The sequence below is a fragment of the Sinocyclocheilus anshuiensis genome, unplaced genomic scaffold (genome assembly GCF_001515605.1).
Source record: "Sinocyclocheilus anshuiensis isolate Anshui unplaced genomic scaffold, SAMN03320099.WGS_v1.1 scaffold184, whole genome shotgun sequence".
NCBI classification, from domain to species: Eukaryota; Metazoa; Chordata; class Actinopteri; order Cypriniformes; family Cyprinidae; genus Sinocyclocheilus; species Sinocyclocheilus anshuiensis.
This window is the reverse complement of record NW_015557077.1, coordinates 175,334-187,898: the sequence shown is the minus strand read 5'-3', so window position 1 is coordinate 187,898 and position 12,565 is coordinate 175,334. Positions and strand designations below refer to the sequence as shown.

The 12,565-nt window shown below is 43.3% G+C and overlaps 1 pseudogene; it reads right to left on the bottom strand.

The window, feature by feature from the left end:
- Window positions 1-5,832: 5,832 nt before the first annotated feature.
- LOC107676820 (tripartite motif-containing protein 16-like protein) lies at window positions 5,833-12,051 on the bottom strand (annotated as a pseudogene).
- Window positions 12,052-12,565: the final 514 nt, after the last annotated feature.

Genomic DNA, 12,565 nt, shown 5'->3' with positions numbered 1-12,565 from the left:
TACCTGAAGGACATCACTGGACCCTTGCTGGATCCTCTTCAGTTTGCCTACAGAGCAAACAGGTCTGTGGATGATGCAGTCAACATGGGACTGCATTACATCCTGCAACACCTCGACAGACCTGGGAATTACGCAAGGATCCTATTTGTGGACTTCAGTTCGGCCTTCAATACCATCATGCCTGACCTTCTCTCAGACAAAAATACCCAGCTCTCCGTGCCCCCCCCCATCTGTCAGTGGATCACCAGCTTCCTGACAGACAGGCAGCAGCTAGTGAGGCAAACTCCCATCCAGGACTATCACCATCAGCACTGGCGCCCCCCAGGGATGTGTGCTCTCCCCACTGCTCTTCTCTCTCTACACGAATGACTGCACTTCAAAGGACCTCTCTGTCAAGCTCCTGAAGTTCGCAGACGACACTACGGTAATCGGCCTCATCAAGGACGGAGACGAGACTGCTTACAGACAGGAGGTTAAAGAGATGGCTGTCTGGTGCAGTATTAACAAATTGGAGCTGCACATAGCCTCCATTGCTAAAAAGGACCAGCAGCCACAGGAGCTGGTGAAACAGTTCTACTCTGCCATCATTGAGTCCATCCTGTGTTCGTCCATAACTGTCTGGTTTGGTTCAGCTACCAAATCAGACATCAAGAGACTACAACGGACAGTCAGGACTGCTGAGAGGATTATTGGTGCCCCTCTGCCCAGCCTCCAAGATCTTTACTTCTCCAGAGTGAGGAAAAGGGCTAAAAAAATCACCTTGGACCCCTCACACCCAGCCCACTCTCTCTTCGAACTGTTGCCTTCTGGTCGGCGCTACATAGCACTGACCACCAGAACAGCCAGACACAAGAACAGTTTTTTACCGCAGGCTGTATTCAGCCTGAACAATTAATCCTTCATAATTACACATCGTCCATCACAACTAACATAGTTATCTGACATATTTATATTAAACTGCACACTTGTAAATAACATATCTGCACACTAATAACATATCTGTACATTTATCTAAACAATTAAATTTTTTTCCTATACTTCTGTATTCTGTATTTTTTTTTTTTTATATATTAGTGTCATATTACATCCCAATGTGTTATTTCTAAGTATGTCTGCACTATCATGTATGTCTGCACTATGTTGTACTTTCTTCTACACTGGAAGCTCCTGCCATCAAGTCAAATTCCTTGTGTGTGTAAACATACTTGGTAATAAAGCTCTTCTGATTCTGATTCTGATTCACACACTCATGCCGTCGACCTGTTGTATAAATGCAATATCACACTCAGAGACATGAGATATGGCTGTGTATCGGCACGCTGTGATTACCTACGGCTGAATCACAGCCATGCCGATATACAGCCATATCTCACGCCTACTCGTGTGATATTGCTCATATAAACACTATCATTCAAAAGCATATATTAGATCCAAAATGCAGCAAAAGCAGTAATATTGTGAAATATTTTTTACTATTTAAAATGTACAGCAAAAACAGTAATGTTGTGAAATATTTTTACTATTTAAAATAACTGCTTTCTATTTGAATATATTTTTAAATGTAATTGATTGCTGTGATCAAAGCTGAATTTTTAGAATCATTACTCCAGTCTTAAGTGTCACATGATCCTTCAGAAATCATTCTAATATGCTGATTTGCTGCTCAAGAAACATTTTGTATTATTATTATTATCAATATTTAAATCAGTTGAGTACATTTTTATTTTCAGGATTCTTTGATAAATAGAATAGAAATAAAAAGCTTTTGTAACATTATACACTATAAATTATACACTCAAAAGTTTGGAGTTAGTATAATTTTCTTTTTTTCTTTTTTGGGGGGGATTACAGAAGTTAATAATTTTAGCAAGGATGCTTTAATTTGATCAAAAGTGATGATAACGACATTTATGATGTTACAAACAATTTCTATTTCAGATAAATGCTCTTCTTCTGAACTCTCTTTTCATTAAAAAAAAAAATGGAAAAATTCTACTTGGCTGTTTTCAACATACTATTAATAATAAAAAATGTTTTTTGAGCAGCAAATCAGAATATTAGAATGATTTCTGAAGGATCGTGTGACTGTTGCAATGAAGCTAAAAATTCAGCTTTTAAATCACAGGAATAAATTACATTTTAAAATATATTCAAATAGAAAACAGTTATTTTAAATAGTACCAATATTTCAAAGTTTTACTGTTTTTGCTGTACTTTGGATCAAATAAATGCAGGCTTGGTGAACAGAAGAGACTTATTTAAAAAACATTACAAATCTTACTCTTCAAAAACTTTTGACTGGTAGTGTATATATTACTATTTTTTTTCATATTTTGGTTGCTTAAGTTTTTATAACACTGTTTTACATATTATTTTAGTTACTGATTGATTGCTTTTGAGACCTGAAAGGTGTTTTTTTTTTTGCTTAACATGTAGAGCACAGCACTAGCAATGCCAATATCTTGAGGGCACATATCAATTCAATTCAGTTCTATTTGTATAGCGCTTTTCACAATGCAAATCATTGCAAAGCAGCTTTACAGAAAATTTGGTAGTTTTGCATGTTGTCTGAGGGTTGGCATCATCTGAGGTCCTCTGAGGTGTTGGCATCATCTCTTCTCAGGTGTTCGGTCATCTCAGATCTTTGTAAGGGCTGGATCCAGACTGAAGCTTGTGTAATTCCTAGTTACGTGGCAGAAACAGAGAAACAAATAGAGAACAATTAGCACAGCTGCTGTTCCAACCAGGCAAAAATGATGTGTTCAACCGAAGCAAAAGAATGATAATGTGCATTTGATCAGATATAACTGAAGTACAAGGTTATGAGATACATTATATGAGGGTTGAAAAGTTGCGTCCTATTTTAGATCTGCATCTTTGAACGGCTCAGTCAGGGGACTGAAATTCAGCACGCTCGCACTCAAACAGGTTGTGTCTCAGATCAAGTCCGAGGACTGGTGTGTCACGATCGATCTAAAAGATGCACATATCTCCATTCCTTCTTCATAATAGGAAGTTCCTGAGGTTTGCTTTTGGGGGCAAAAGCCTACCAATACCGGCTCTTCCTTTGGCCTTGCACTCTCACCCCACATTTTCACGACTCAACCACATCGACGATTGGTTTATATTTGCTCAATCAGAGCGGATGGCGGTTCGACATCGAGATGTTGTTCTCGCTCACACGAAAGGTATACCTATGATGAAAATTACAGGCCTCTCTCATCTTTTTAAGTGGGAGAACTTGCACAATTGGTGGCTGACTAAATACTTTTTTGCCCCACTGTATGTCTCCTGCTCGGATCGAGTCGATCCTCACCACAGTCGCGAGAGAAAGAGAAGGCTCTCACTCACTGTCAAGCAGTTCCAGACTACTGGGTCTGATGGCAGCTGCGTCCAACGTGATAACTCTTGGCCTGCTGTACATGAGACCCCTACAGTGGTGGCTCAAGACAAAGAAGTTCTCCCCGAGGGGAAACCCGCTTCGCATGCTCAAGGTCACGCGGAGGTCCTACGTGCCTTAGACATGTGGAGGAGACTTTGGTTCTTGTCTCAGGGCCCGGTGCTGGGAGCTCCTTGTCGCCGCGTAACGCTAGTGACGGACGCGTCCCTCACCGGTTGGGGTGCGGTCATGAGTGGCCACCCTGCCCGTGGTCTGTGGAGTGGTCGCCATCTGACGTGGCATATCAATTGTCTGGAGATGCTGGCCGTGTTTTGTGCACTGAAACACTTTCTCCCAGACCTAAGAACGCTGAGAGCAGTTCACATTCCTGGGCATCTCAATATGGGAGCAGACATCCTGTCAAGGCAGGGGCCGAGGCCCGGGGGAGTGGATGCTTCACCCCGAGGTAGTGAAGCAGATATGGAGAGTTTTTGGCCAGGCTCAGGTGGACCGGTTTGCGACTCGAGAGACATTGCACTGTCCCCTCTGGTTCTCTCTAACCCATCCAGCTCCACGGGGGCTGGATGCTATGGCACAGATGTGGCCGAGGCTTCGTCTGTACGCCTTCTCCTCAATTGCTCTGCTCCTGGGAGTTCTGAAGAGAGTGCGCCGGGATGGAGTCCGGCTGCTGTTAGTAGCCCCGTTCTGGCCGGGCCGGGTATGGTTCTCGGGCCTGATTTCTCTCTTCGACGGTGCTCCATGGGAGGTTCCCATCAGGAGAGATCTCCTCTCACAGGCGGAGGGCACGCCCCCGCACGAAGCTGTGGGTGTGGCCTCTGAGGAGGCACAACTCATAGCTTCCGGTCTCTCAACCGAGGTTGTTGAGACCATCCTCCATCCAGAGCTCCCTCTATGAGGAAACTGTACTTCTTGGTGCGGAGACCGCCAGCTCGACCCGGCTAACTGCCCGTTTGGTGCAGTTCTGGAGTTCCTGCAGGCCTATCTATCCACAGGGTTGACCCACTCCACCCCAGAGGTCTTCGTGGCGGCCATTGCGGCCTACTACGCCTCTCTCGGTGGCCATTCAGTGGGAAGACGCCCTCTTCTTACACGTTTCCTCCGCGGGGCGCTGAGGCCGAGGCTCCGGCCAGAGAAGCTTATGCTAAGTGGTGGATCAGGATGCTATTCCATAGCCTCGAGTCCTCTGATCTCCCCTCTCCTTTGGGGGTCAAGGCTCACTCCTCCAGAAGTTGGCCTTCGGGATGGCGAGCCCCGCCTTCTCTAGCCACTCCTGGCTCCCCTTTCTCTCACCTTAGTTGTGCTCTTCCACACTAGGCAGGGATTTTCAAGTCTGGTGGCGTGGGCATCTCATCCCAAAGTGCTTCGACGCAGCTCGAGTTCCTGAAGAGGAACGTCTCAGGGTACGTATGTAACCATGGTTCCTCGAGGGAACGAGATGCTGCGTCTCGATGCCATACTTCCAGCATCCCTGCCAGCGCTTGCTTCATTCCTAGAAGCTGATGCCGGCTCCACCGCACGTGCTTTTAAGTTTCCTAGTCGATGACGTCACCCGCCTATGACGTCTCGCCTTTCCATTGGACTGATTACACATGTGATTCAGAGCGTGGTCACGCAGAGGGCGTTCCCAAAGCGCTTCGACACAGCGTCTCGTTCCCTCAAAGAACCATGGTTACATACGTAACCTGAGACGTTTCATCTGGTCTTGTTGAGATATATAGTTGAGTTTCATCAGCATAACAATGGAAAGTAATTCCGTATTTTCTAATAATATTACCGAGGGGCAACATGTATATTGAAAATAGCAGAGGGCCTAGGACAGATCCTTGTGGCATATCACACATATCAATAAAACATATATCTTGAATGCACCGTAAGATATTTTTGTATAAAAGCACCTGGCAGATGCATAAAATCAAACACACATAGAGTCAGGAGCCACAGAAATTTGCAGGATGAACATACAGTAAATGTCAAAAGTCAAAGCAGTGGCCATTCATCTGTCCTTCATCAACCCTTTAAAACAGCCTTGATCAAATGCACCTCCACTCGCTGAATATAAAGTGCTGCACAGTCCTCAGAAACTAAAACACCAACCACCTGTAGCTAATATTAACCCACTGGCATTGTAAAGAACCTGAAATAAACCTTTAGATCAGTGCTATTAGAGGATGCTGGATTCTCTCTTGAGATTCAGGAAGAAAATTACTAAATCTTCCAAAAACCTGAACATTAAGATGAACCGGTGAACAGAGCACACACACACACACACACACACACACACACACAAACAAACAAATAAACATGAATTCCATGGTTAACAATTAAATGCATGACAAAAAACACTGACACTGGAACACAGAAGAACACAAAACGCTGAAGAGGGCCAGAGCTACAGAATGAGAATAATGAAAATTATTTATTGACTGTGAACATTTGAATTGAAAAGTAATTTCACTGATACACATAAAAAGTACAGAAACACGTCTGATCTTAATGTTTATGCGGATTTATTACACACATTTATTCTTACATGTTATTTCAGTGACAGAAGTTCAGCTGCAGTGTTAATGTCATGAAGATAAAAGAAGAGAGTCTCCAGCATCTCACTATTACTGATTATCATGGAGCTCAAAGCATTATGGGTAGAATCCCTCATCAGTTCTATTCTGATTCATCAACAGTTCCACTCTTGATCCCCTAGAAACCAAAAACCCAGGATAGAGCGGCTGAGTGAATGTGGTCTGGACTGTGTGGATGAGGCTCATTGTGTCAGAGACGCTGTAGAAGGACAGAGTTCCTGCACTGTGATCCACAAACACTCCTATTCTACTGCTGATGGACTCTACAGGGAGATCAGTCACCACGTTATTGTGTCTGAATAAGTATCTGGAGGGATTGCATTGCAAACTCCAGGACTGATCATTATTTCCAAACAAACACGCCTTACTCTGTCCCTTCCTGCTGATGCTTTTATATGACACTGATATACGCACACCAGGTTCACCTCCATTCCACTCCAGCTCCCAGTAACAGCGTCCACACACACACTCGCTACACAACACCTGAGACCAAAAATCAAATCTGCCTGGATGATCAGGATACGGCTGATCTGTATTAGTGCCAGTAATCACTCTGTTGCTCTCAGACAGACGGAGACGCTTATGTGCTGTGTTTGTATCCAGAGTGAGCTGATGGGAATCTAATGGAGATAAAACACATCAGAATCAGGAATTATGAATCTGTTTGATCTTTTCATGTATATTAACTCTTCCTTTTCAGTGTATCATCAGTGTCCAGATGACCAGATATCCTGTACAAATAATCTTTTACATCATCAATTATAAAATTCTTCTTTCATCTTCTACAGCAAGAACATGAACACACTCAGTGAGTTTTTCTGCTTGTTTTCCTACTGACTTACATTGTAGGAAGTTGTTCTTGGTCCTGGAAACAATGTTGAATGTGACTGTGGAAATCAACAGACATGAACAGTGTGATTCTCATGATCCTGCATCCATTCCTAAGACATTTCTAATATGATGCTCTCCATGATATGAGATGATGATGGACTTGTTTCTGAGAGGAGATGAATCTCCAGGACTTTACCTCTGTCTGAGATCTTCTTGAGCTCCTCTTTGCAGAAATCCTCCAGTTTGTCTATCAGCTGATTAACAGATTCTCTCAGGCCATTAGAAGAGAAGAGAGAATCGTCATTTATGTCTGTAGATGCAGGAGGTACTGAGAGAGACCGGAATCTCTACAGAAAACAGAAATCAACACTCATTAGCACCACACTTCACCCAATAACCTGCAGGAACATCAGATTTGTGCGGCTCTTGTTGACTTGACTGATCTTTAGTAACTCACCTCAATCCAGCACTTTCACAGCATCAGCTACATTCTTCTCATATTCATTATAGATCTACAGATTCTAGTGTTTTCCACACTATATGTGAACTTTCTAGGAAATAGTTTGGATAACACATCTGCTAAGAATGTAAATGTCCATCTAACAGCTCAAGCACATCAATGGAGTCTCATTGTAGGGTTGAGTAGATTTGCTCAAAAAAGCAGCTCAAAGGCTATGATTAGATTTACCATTATTTATAACTTTAGCAGTTAGTGACACTGAAACTTCGAAACAATAATGCTGTCTATTAGCAATCAGTCTCATCAGGATTTCAGACAAAAATACAAGGTGCCGTAAATAATGCCGTGTTTGATTTTGCATTAAATTCTGCAATCGCAGAATTGTGAAATCCTGGAGTGACTGAATAATGCTTTAGCGCATTGAAACCAAAAAGAAGCTGACTGTGTCTTAAAGGCATAGTTCACCCAAAAGTGAATATTTTCTGTTAATTTACTCACCCACAGGGCATTCAAGATATAGGTGACTTTTTTTTCTTCAGTTGAACAGAAAAGAACATTTATTTTAGCTGAAACCATGGTCCTTGGAGATTCATAAAATGCAAGTCAGCGGCTTCCTGTCTTTGAGAATAAAAAAAAACATATCAAGAAACACAAAATGAATACCTGTGAACTTCAGTTCCTCCAAAAGTCAGTGAAATGAGGAAACAGTTTGACTTGGACCAAAGACCGATGAGCCGATGATATGCGCATGTGTGAACCGAACACTTGCATGAAGGGAACAAATGAATGTTTTAATGGTTTGTCATTATTTATATAAAAAGGTGAGAGACTAGTTTATTCACTTTATATGCTTTAGACATGTAAAATATCCACGTTTCACATCATTATTGGGTGCTTTAATATTCTAATTATGTATACATTATGTCATTGCGTGATTATGTAAATTAACTAGTGAATTGAACCAGTTCATTGAAAATGACTGTCTGAAAGAATTGGATTTTCACGTTGCATGAGGGTCTGGATTACCAGTAATAATGTTCTAAATGATGTTCAGTTTCTTGTACAGACAGACTGTTTCACTTCATAAGACCTCAATATATTGTCAGGAACCACGGGTATTCATTTTGTGTTTCCTGATTTGCTTTATTTTTATTCTCAAAAACGTGCAGCTGCTGACTTGCATTATATCTGTCATGATCTCTAGCTGGTGTGCCCATGAGCTTCTCTAGAGGGCACTCCATCCCTTACCGTCACCTTCTCACCCCATCCTTACTCCGTTGTCATGCCGCCCATAACAGAAAACTCAGCCATACTCAGATCCAGTGACTTTTTGAGTGTTTCCAGGTCAATCATGGACCCAGCGATCAGGTTAGTTTACCTTCATCAGGGAATGCGTTCTCTCAAGGACCACATTCAGGACTTTGGACATTGCATATCTCTCTGATCTCCCAGACTTTGCACTCTCTGATCTCTGAGCCTGCTCCAGTCCACGAATCTGCTCCAGAACCCGCCGCGGTCTGTGGGTCTGGTCCGGAGCCTGCTCCAGTCCATGAGTCTGCTCCAGCTCCTCCTGAGGTGGCAGTGTCTGCTTCAGCTCCTCTCTGGGCTGTGGCGTCTACTTCTGAACTCTCAGCCTGTGCTGTCCCAGACAAGGAGGCCATCTCTGAGCTCTTTGCCTGTTCTGTCACGGACAAGGAAGCCGTCCCTGAACTCTCTGCTTGCCCTGTTATGGCCAAAGATGCTATCTCTGAACTGTCTGCCTGTCCTGTTATGGCCGCGGTGGCTGCCCGCACCATCAGCTCCACTAAAGTGGTCCTCAGTGCCATCATCTCCACCCTGGTGGTCATCAGCTCCACCGTGGGGATCTTCGGTCCCGTCTGCTCAGCTGTGGTGGTCCTAAGCTCAGCCCTGGTGCTCTTCAGCTCCACCAGCTCCGTCCTTTTGGTCCTCAGCTCCGCCCTGGTGCTCTTCAGCTCCACCAGCACTGCCCTTTTGGTCTTCAGCTCCGCTCTGGTGGTCTTCTGCTCAGCCTGCTCTGCCGGCTCTGCCCTGGTTTCCTACTCTGCCGGCTCTGCCTCAGTCTCCAGGTCCTCCACCTCCACAGCGACCTGGCCCTCCATCCCTCTCCCCTGTTCCGCCTCCGCTCTGCCTCCCTCCTGGACTTCTATGACACTTTGGGGAGCGTCTGGAAGCCACTCCTTAAGGGGCTCTGTCATGATCTCCAGCTGGAGTGCCCATGAGCTCCTCTAGAGGGGACTCCATTTCCCAGAAAACCCAGCCTTGGAACTAATTACGGACACATCTGTTTCCCATTAGGAGGACTATTTAAGTTGCACTCTCACACTCACACATTTCTGAGTCTTGTTTAACTGTTTGAGGACATTTCTAAGCGTTTCCTTGCCTTTGTGTTTTTGTCTTTGGGTTGTTCCCTGGTTTGTGATCATTTGCTGCCTGCCTTGACCGATGCCTGTTATTTGGATTATTCTTTTATTTTGCCCTAGGACATAGTTGTTTACTGGTGTTTGACCCTGCCTCTTTCAGCTACGCTCTTTAAGAAAGCTTGCACTTGGATCCGCTACTCTGTCACGCCGCCTGTAACAATATCAGTCACCACGGAACACAGTTTCAGCTAAAAACAAATTATTTGCGGCACCTTGAATTTTTGTCTGAAATCTTTGTGGGACTGATTACTAATATACAGAATCACTTCATGTTTGGGGTCTTCATGGCCAAATTTATCATGCAGGCAAATAAAAATAAATTTAATCAGCTTTGAAGATCACCTGATCCAACTTTTAAAAAGTTGAAAAGTTAGTGAACTGTTGGTGAAGTTTGACAGCTTAATATATCTTCCGGAAGAAAGAGCTCAGAGAAATGATTACTAACGGTGCGTTTCCACTGGCACGTAGCGAGCGCAGCGGAGCGAGCTTTTTCAATTAATTCCTATAGAAGTTGAGCTTAAACGCTTGTGTGGTGCATTATGGGATTGAAAGCGGCATGGAGAAAGCGTTGAGAGCGGCCGAGAGCGTCAAAAAGGTTGGGCATTCCTCGACTTTATGCAAATATCGAGCGAAAAACGCCAGGCGACAACCAATTGCTGTGAAAAGAAGATGAAACGTAAACAGGATATAAACATAGGGCACCCTAAGTGGCGCGCTCTTGCCGTAATTTAACACGCCCCAAAAGCAGTGCCGTTGTAGTGTTGCCAGCAGCACGGAGCGCAGATTTGACGCTGTAGTGGAAACGCACCATAAGAGATTTCCAGAGCTGAAAAGCCATTTGTAAGCGGTGTCTCTCTCAAAAGAAGATGATTAAATAAGAGTCTGACTGACAATTATATGGTAAGACCCTCATAAAATGTTTCTCTGTGAGTCTCCTGTCACAGCAAGATCTGACTCAAGTCCACTATGATCCTGTTCTTCTAGATCTGTTCCTGCAGGAACTGGATGTGATCCTGTGTGTGTGAAAGCTGCTCCAGCTCAGGGTCTCTCCTCCTCAGATCATTGATCTCCTGCTCCAGTCGCTCCAGTCGTCCTTCAGCTCGACTCACTGCAGTCTTCTCCTGATCTCTGATCAGCCGTATCAGCTCAGAGCGGCTTCTCTCAATGGAGCGGATGAGCTCAGTAAAGATCCTCTCACTGTCCTCCACTGCTGTCTGTGCAGAGCGCTGTTAGGACACACAGTGATTCAGGCTTCAGTGAGTCTGAACTGAGACTGAGACAAACTTCTCTTCTTCTCCAGACTCACCTTATGAGACTCCACAGCCTCTCTCAGCTGCTGAAGATCTTTCTCTCTCTGCTGGATTCTCTGCTGGAACGTCTCCTGTGTCTCCTTCAGCTGCTTCTGCAGGACAAACAAATGATAGTAAATCTCACATAAAGCTACTGGCACTAAATCATTATGTTAACAGATGAATTATGTAAAAGTGGAACTGATAACTAATGGCTGTAGGTTCAAACTCTAGAAGGGATGATTGATCATTTACCACCATTGTACATAAATTAATATAAAGATTCAGACCTGTTTCACACTACAAGTGTGAGTAGTATATTAAAGAGAAACTGACACAGATGTAGAGCTTCAAACTGAAATTGTTTCTGCATCATTAATCTGTGGCTCTACACAGAAAATAAATGGACTATTGGATCACTACACTGAGTATTAACTTTACTGATAGTTTTATATACCTGTTTCTCTATCCTCTGTGCTGCAGCTGATACAGTGTTGTGGTTTTTATGTTCATATTTTGTACACAGCTTACAAATGCATTGTTGGTCAGTCATGCAGTACATTTCCAGATGTTTCTCATGTTTCTGGCAGATCATCTCCTGCAGTCCAGTGGCATCGATCACTTTGTGTGGCTTATGTGAATGAAGTTCCTCATGACGGTCAAAATGAGTTTGACAGTAAGATTCCTGACACACCAGACAGGACTTGACGGCTTTGTATTTTCTTCCAGTACAGACGTCACACTGCACATCTCCAGCTCCAGCGTAACAGTCTGCAGGTAGTTTGGTCTTCTTCAGTTTCTCCACCAGATCAGTCAGCATGGTGTTTCTAGCTAAAGTAGGTCTTGGACTGAAGGTCTGTCTGCACTGAGGGCAGCTGTAGACTCTCATCTGATCCTCCTGATCCCAGCAGCCTGTAATACAGCTCTTACAGTAACTGTGTCCACACTGGATGCTCACTGGATCCTTCAGGAGATCCAGACACAGTGGACACGTCAACTCATCCTGAGAAAATCTGGCTTCTGCCATTTCACTGCATGAATACAGAAACATAAACACAACAGCTCAACTACATTTTCACTTCCTTTTTTCCCTTAACCCTCAAGTTGTGTTCGGGTCATTTTGACCCGGAGAGAATATTCTTTCTCCCGAAAATGTTACTTAATGTTATCGCATTGGACTAAGATTTACTGACTTTGTTCACACAAGGCATTATTACTTCCACCGCAAAAATTGTTAACTTTCGTTAAACATGTTTTATGTTATTCGACCTTGTTACACTTGTGGTTTTTCAAAAAATAGCTTATAAATCTCTTGATATGCAATATTATCACCTAATATTGGTATCAATCTTTTTGTCAGCTTGTTTTCTTTCAATTAGGACTGGCTTTGTGTTTATTTTTGTAACTGATTCATCATAGGCCTCATTAATCTGAGTTTACGTACATCCGTTTTTTAGTTAAAAAAGCATTATTTGTGGATAATTTTATCAATATTAAATATAATATAAAAAAATTGCACTGTTTATCACACTAGCATGCTCTAATGTTTAACCAAGAAATTTGTT